We start from the raw sequence: 5,562 nt of genomic DNA, 5'->3' as shown, positions 1-5,562 counted from the left end.
CCATAGTCTCTGGCAATGAAGTCATGTCCCATTGAAAACCACAGGAGAGGGGAATATTGTCCTCAACTAGGCATATATCAACCAGTATTTCACAGGCAGACCTTCAGGGAGGTGCAGATTCACCAGCCCTACCCTCCCTCCCATCCCCCCAGCATCCCTGCTCATCTCCTGTCCACCATTTGTTGATTCATTGTTGCTGTGCTGTTGCTGTTGCTGTTGCTGTTGCTGTTGCTGTTGCTGTTGTTGTTGTTGTTGTTGTTGTTGTTGTTGTTGTTGTTGTTCCTGGTGTGAAGAACACTGTGAGGTAGCCTTCCTCTAATAAACCCTCTGGTCTTTAGGGATCCTTCACCCACTCACTCTCTGCCAGACTGAGTTCACAGCAGAAAACGCGTTTTTGAGAGAAACATGTTCCTGGTCCTGTGTGCCCATATTGAGGGAGGCATGAGAAAGGGATAACAAGGAAGGGAGACCCGGCAGTGGTAGGGGGCTGGGATGGGGTCGGGGGTGGGTGTCCTAGCTTGCTAATCCAACTGACCCACTTGCTGTGTAAATAAATATTTTGCATTCTGTGTCCCTTGTTTGATTTCTCACTAAATTCCAGATTGTCAATCTCCCTGTGTCGATTGCACAAGAACCCAAATGGGGATGCTGGGTGGTGAGCTGATTCCTCCCTAGAACACCTGTGCACTCTCTCATAGTCTCTAAGCTCCTTGCTGGACTCTTTTGGGCTTGGACCTGGCTGTCTGTAAGCCAGGAAGGAAGGAAGGAAGGAAGGAAGGAAGGAAGGAAGGAAGGAAGGGAGAGAGGGAGGGAGGGAGGGAGGGAGGGAGGGAGGGAGGGAGGGAACAGGCCTCAGTTGAGAATCCCAATTTTCTAGTTCACTGCATCTGATGGCTGGCTGACCCTTCCAGGTGAATTGTATTTTTTTTTCCTTTTCACTCCTTTATTTGAGTCAGGGGTGTCTGCACATAGACCTGGAAATCAGTACCTAGATCAGGCCTGCCTGCCTGCCTGCCTGCCTGCCTGCCTGCCTGCCTGCCTGCCTGCCTGCCTGCCTTCCTCTATCTCACAGAGACACAGTTCTAAACACCTCTGCCTCTTGAATGATGGAAATAAAGACATGCACGAACACCTGGCTTCCTTTCATTGTACATTTAGCCTAATTTCAGTTTTATTCATGTCTGGGAGGGAGACTTGCTTGTGTGCTGTAGTTCAATTCCTTTCACTGTGTGGTTTCCCCACCACCTTGGCCACCATGCCACGTGGAAGAGAAGAAGAGATGAACCATATTGTTGGCACCCATATAACAAACACTTGGTTGCTTCCTCTGAGCCCTCTGAGTATCCTTACATCTCTGTATTTTAAAGTGGTTTTGTTTTGTTTTTTATTGCTGTCAAACTCTCTCTCTCTCTCTCTCTCTCTCTCTCTCTCTCTCTCTCTCTCTCTCTGTGTGTGTGTGTGTGTGTGTGTGTGTGTGTGTGTGTGTGTGTGTGTGTATTTTTTTTCTTCTCCCAGAGCTGAGGACTGAACCCAGGTCCTTGAGCTTGCTAGGCAAGGACTCTACCACTGAGCTAAAACCCCAACCCCTACCTCTGTGTTTTAAAAAGTAGACTCTGGAGCAATACCGGGCAGGTCTCCAAGGCGGGTCCTTCGCTTTATTTTATTCTTTTTGTTTTTAATTGTTAAAGATTTGTTTGTTTGTTTGTTTGTTTGTTTGTTTTATGTCTATTCGAGTACCCTGTAGGTGTCTTCAGACACCCCAGAAGAGGGCATGATTGACAATTACAGATGGTTGCAAGCCGCCATGTGTTGGCTGGGTATTGAACTCAGGACCGCTGTAAGAGCAATCAGTGCTCTTAACGACGGTGCCATCTCTCCATCCACCTACTTTATTTTATTCTCTATGCTCTCTTGTGCGAGTCAAGGTCAAGCAGGCAAGAAACACCCAAACAGATTGGTCCATCACCACTTTCTGAATTCTTTTTGTTGTTGATGTCAGGGATGTAAAGCAAGTTTACCCATGAAGAATTGTAAGGGAGTCCTTCTGATTTAGAGAATAGCAGCCTTGAAATGAAATGAGAATCACAACAAGCATTTGTCTTATTGTTTTTGTTTTTTTCTTCCTTTTTCTTCGGAGCTGAGGACCGAACCCGGGGCCTTGTGCTTCCTAGGCAAGCGGTCTACCACTGAGCTAAATCCCCAACCCCTACATTTGTCTTAAAGTCTGAAAAACACAAAACAAAACAAAACAAAACAAAACAAAACAAAACAACAACAACAACAACAACAACAACAACAACAACCAAGAACAAACCATGAGACCGCAGAAATCCTCAGGCGGAGGAGTAAGGAGCTAGTTTTTATTGGTTAGGGTATTATTTGGTCGGGTGGGGGTAGGGGTGGGGGTGGGGGTGGGGGTGTTGTCCTTCCTACATCTCTCTTGCATGAATGAGCTGAACATTACTTAAGCTTGTGTCCAAAACTGTCCATTTTTTAGATTGATCCCAGGAGGGAGGGAGCGAGCCGGGGATACAGCACACCCTCTCTGGCCTCAGAGGTCCAGGCTCCCGCTGGCAGGGCCCGAAGGGACTCCTGGGGGGAAAAAAAAAAAAGTCTCCGAGGCACCACCTAGCCGGTTTTATTCTTGAAGAAAAGCAAACATACATAATGGAATAAGGGAAAGAAAAAACCCTGTTTTCTATATACACAAGCAGTCGTAATTTGTTATAGTGTCCCCTTTGCGTAGTTTGGATTCGATGACTTTATTTTATCAAGCAAGTTTTAAACAGCGGTAACTCCAAAGAGGAGTCAACAGCCCCTTTAAGTGCAGTCAGTCATTGACCCTTTGGTCTGTCTGTCTGTCTGTCTGTCTGTCTGTTTCAAAACGAGGGAGGGCCTGCCTGCCTGCCTGCCTGCCTGCCTGCCTGCCTGCCTGCCTGCCTGCGTGCCTGCATCAGATCTAAATACAGTTCTCAGAGGGGAAGACAGAGACAAGTCAGAAGTCACTAGCACTCAATGGACGACCACCAACCTAAGGGCAGGCCTAGGGTAGAATTTGATGGACGGACGGACGGACAGACGGACGGACGGACGGATGGACAGATGGACAGAAAGGATCTAGGAGGAGCTTTGGGAAAGATGAAAAGCCTCCATTTCCCCCCAAAAGAACGAGCCCCAACAGCTGGGCTCTTCGAGATGAGTTATAAGGGGAACCACACATACAGTTTTGTATCACACATACAGTTTGTCATCATCCGTCAATACCAGGTAGACTTTTCAACGTATGTAGGTAGCTGTTGTCAGGTCAGTCCTTTACTAAGCCTCATGTAAGCTCTGCAGGGTAAGCCTCAGGAATTCATCTGTGCGTCCCGCAGGGTATGCTTTCTTGCTTTGTTAAAGGCTAGACTTTGGTTGCTGTCTGTCTGTCTGTCTGTCTGTCTGTCTGTCTGAATGAATGAGCGAGGGAATGAACGAATGAGGAGGGGATGCACATGCCTATGGTTTTAAGATGCTTAATTTCTTTACAAGGTTTATTTATTTAAACATTAAACATTGGGGTTGGGGATTTAGCTCAGTGGTAGAGCGCTTGCCTAGGAAGCACAAGGCCCTGGGTTCGGTCCCCAGCTCCGAAAATAAAATAAAATAAAATAAAATAAACATTAAACATTAATCGGAAATAATGGAGTCAGCAGTTAAGAGTTCTGAATGTGTTCTTCCAGAGGTCCTGAGTTCTATTCCCATGGTGGCTCACAACCCTCTGTTATGGGATCGATCTGCTGTGTGTCCGAAGACAGCTGCAGTGTGCTGTTTGTAGGGTAAAGAAAAAAATACTAAAGAAGAAAAAAAAAAAGAGAGAGAAAAAGTTAGAAGCACCAAGTCAAGTCATGTAAATATTGCCCACATTCGGATTTAGACATGCCTGAGCTGTCAGGGCGAGGCTGGCTGAGAGCGAATCAGTGAACGATCGGACTCTTCCTCTCTCTGTGAGGGTGTGTCATGAACTCTATTACCATTTCCAAAGAGTTAGGTATGCTGGAGCGAAGTGGACCGGAAAGCCAAGGGAGGAGAGGTATGCCTACACGAGTCCACCCAACCCCCCCGCCCCCCCCCCCAGGGAGACATCCTCGAGTGGTGGGGGGAGGGGCGAAGGTGTGGAGGGATAATTTCCAACAAATAAATCCCAACAAATAAATTACTAGAGACTTGATTCATTGATTTACTTTAAATTTATTGAGTGTATCGGGAAAGAGGGAAAATGGGTCAAGGAGGAAAGGGAGGGAGGGAGGGAGGGAGGGAGGGAGGGAGGGAGGGAGGGAGGGAGGGAGGGAGAGAGGGATATCTTTTCCTCCAAATCGGCTGGTATGTAGTCTCAGTGCGTCAGAAAAAAGACTGCTTCTGGCCTCCTTTCTGATTACCCCAAGGCAGTCTGGTCACCGTGCTGTAATAGAAAGGGAAACCACAGTCAAGTCATGGGAGCGAGCGAGCAAGCAAGCAAAAATCATAAACAAAAGCAAAAACACGTCTGTTAAGTTGAGCAGAGCAGAGCAGAGCAGAGCAGAGTAGGGCAAAGCAATACAAGGTCACATTCCACAAAGGCTGATATAGTCTGCCATCTTGGTCTACAGAGTGAAAAGTAGAAGGAGAAAATGAATATCGCTTTGTGTGTCACAAAGTTTTTAAGTTGTAAGGAACATTGCAGGGCTAAACCTTCAAATCCTCAAACCACCCAACCCAAGCTTTCCTCCTCCTCCTCCTCCTCCTCCTCCTCCTCCTCCTCCTCCTCCTCACCCCCCATTGCCCCCCCCCCGTGTGTGTGTGTGTGTGTGTGTGTGTGTGTGTGTGTGTGTTTGCGCACGAGCTCGAGCTCGGGCACGCATTTCTTTCACTGCACAACCATCATTGGAGGACGTTTAAATAAACACGAATGAATCAGACAGGCAGACAGACAGGGGCCCATAATGGATCCCTACAACTCGGTGGTGGTGGTGGTGGTGGTGGTGGTGGTGGTGGTGGTGGTGGTGGTGGTGGTGGTGGTGGTGGTGGTGGTACACACCGATTTGTTGACCTCTTTCTTTTAAAGAAAGGACAAGAAACAAAGAGAAATAAAAATGAAGGAATATAGACCTAGCCAAATATTATTTTATTCCCTCCTTCATGGAGCGACAAGAAGATTTATTCATCAACCTTCGTCTAGAATAAGAAAGTAATTGCAAATGAAATCGAGCCATCTTACTGTAATAAGATGTTATCGAGAGAAAGGGGAATTGGATACTGGATCCATTGCTGCCCCCCCCCCACACACACAAATTGGAAAGAAAAGCAACTCCCCAGATCGCTCAACTAACGAGGCTTATTTAAAACTGGAAAAAGAGGGCTGGAGAGATGTCTCAGCGGTTAAGAGCCCTGGCCGCTCCTCCAGAGGTCCTGAGTTTTCAATCCCCAGCAAGCACATGGTGGCTCCCAACCATCGGTAATGGGATGAGGCCTTCTTCTGGTGTGTCTGAAGATAGTTACAGTGTACTCATAGACACAAAATAAATAATTCTGGAAAAGAAGAGGAAA

This window comes from Rattus norvegicus, unplaced genomic scaffold, assembly GCF_021556685.1.
Source record: "Rattus norvegicus strain SHRSP/BbbUtx unplaced genomic scaffold, alternate assembly SHRSP_T2T unassigned-0000157, whole genome shotgun sequence".
Lineage (NCBI taxonomy): Eukaryota > Metazoa > Chordata > Mammalia > Rodentia > Muridae > Rattus > Rattus norvegicus.
The sequence above is the reverse complement of the archived record's forward strand: the minus strand, read 5'-3'. Positions refer to the sequence as shown.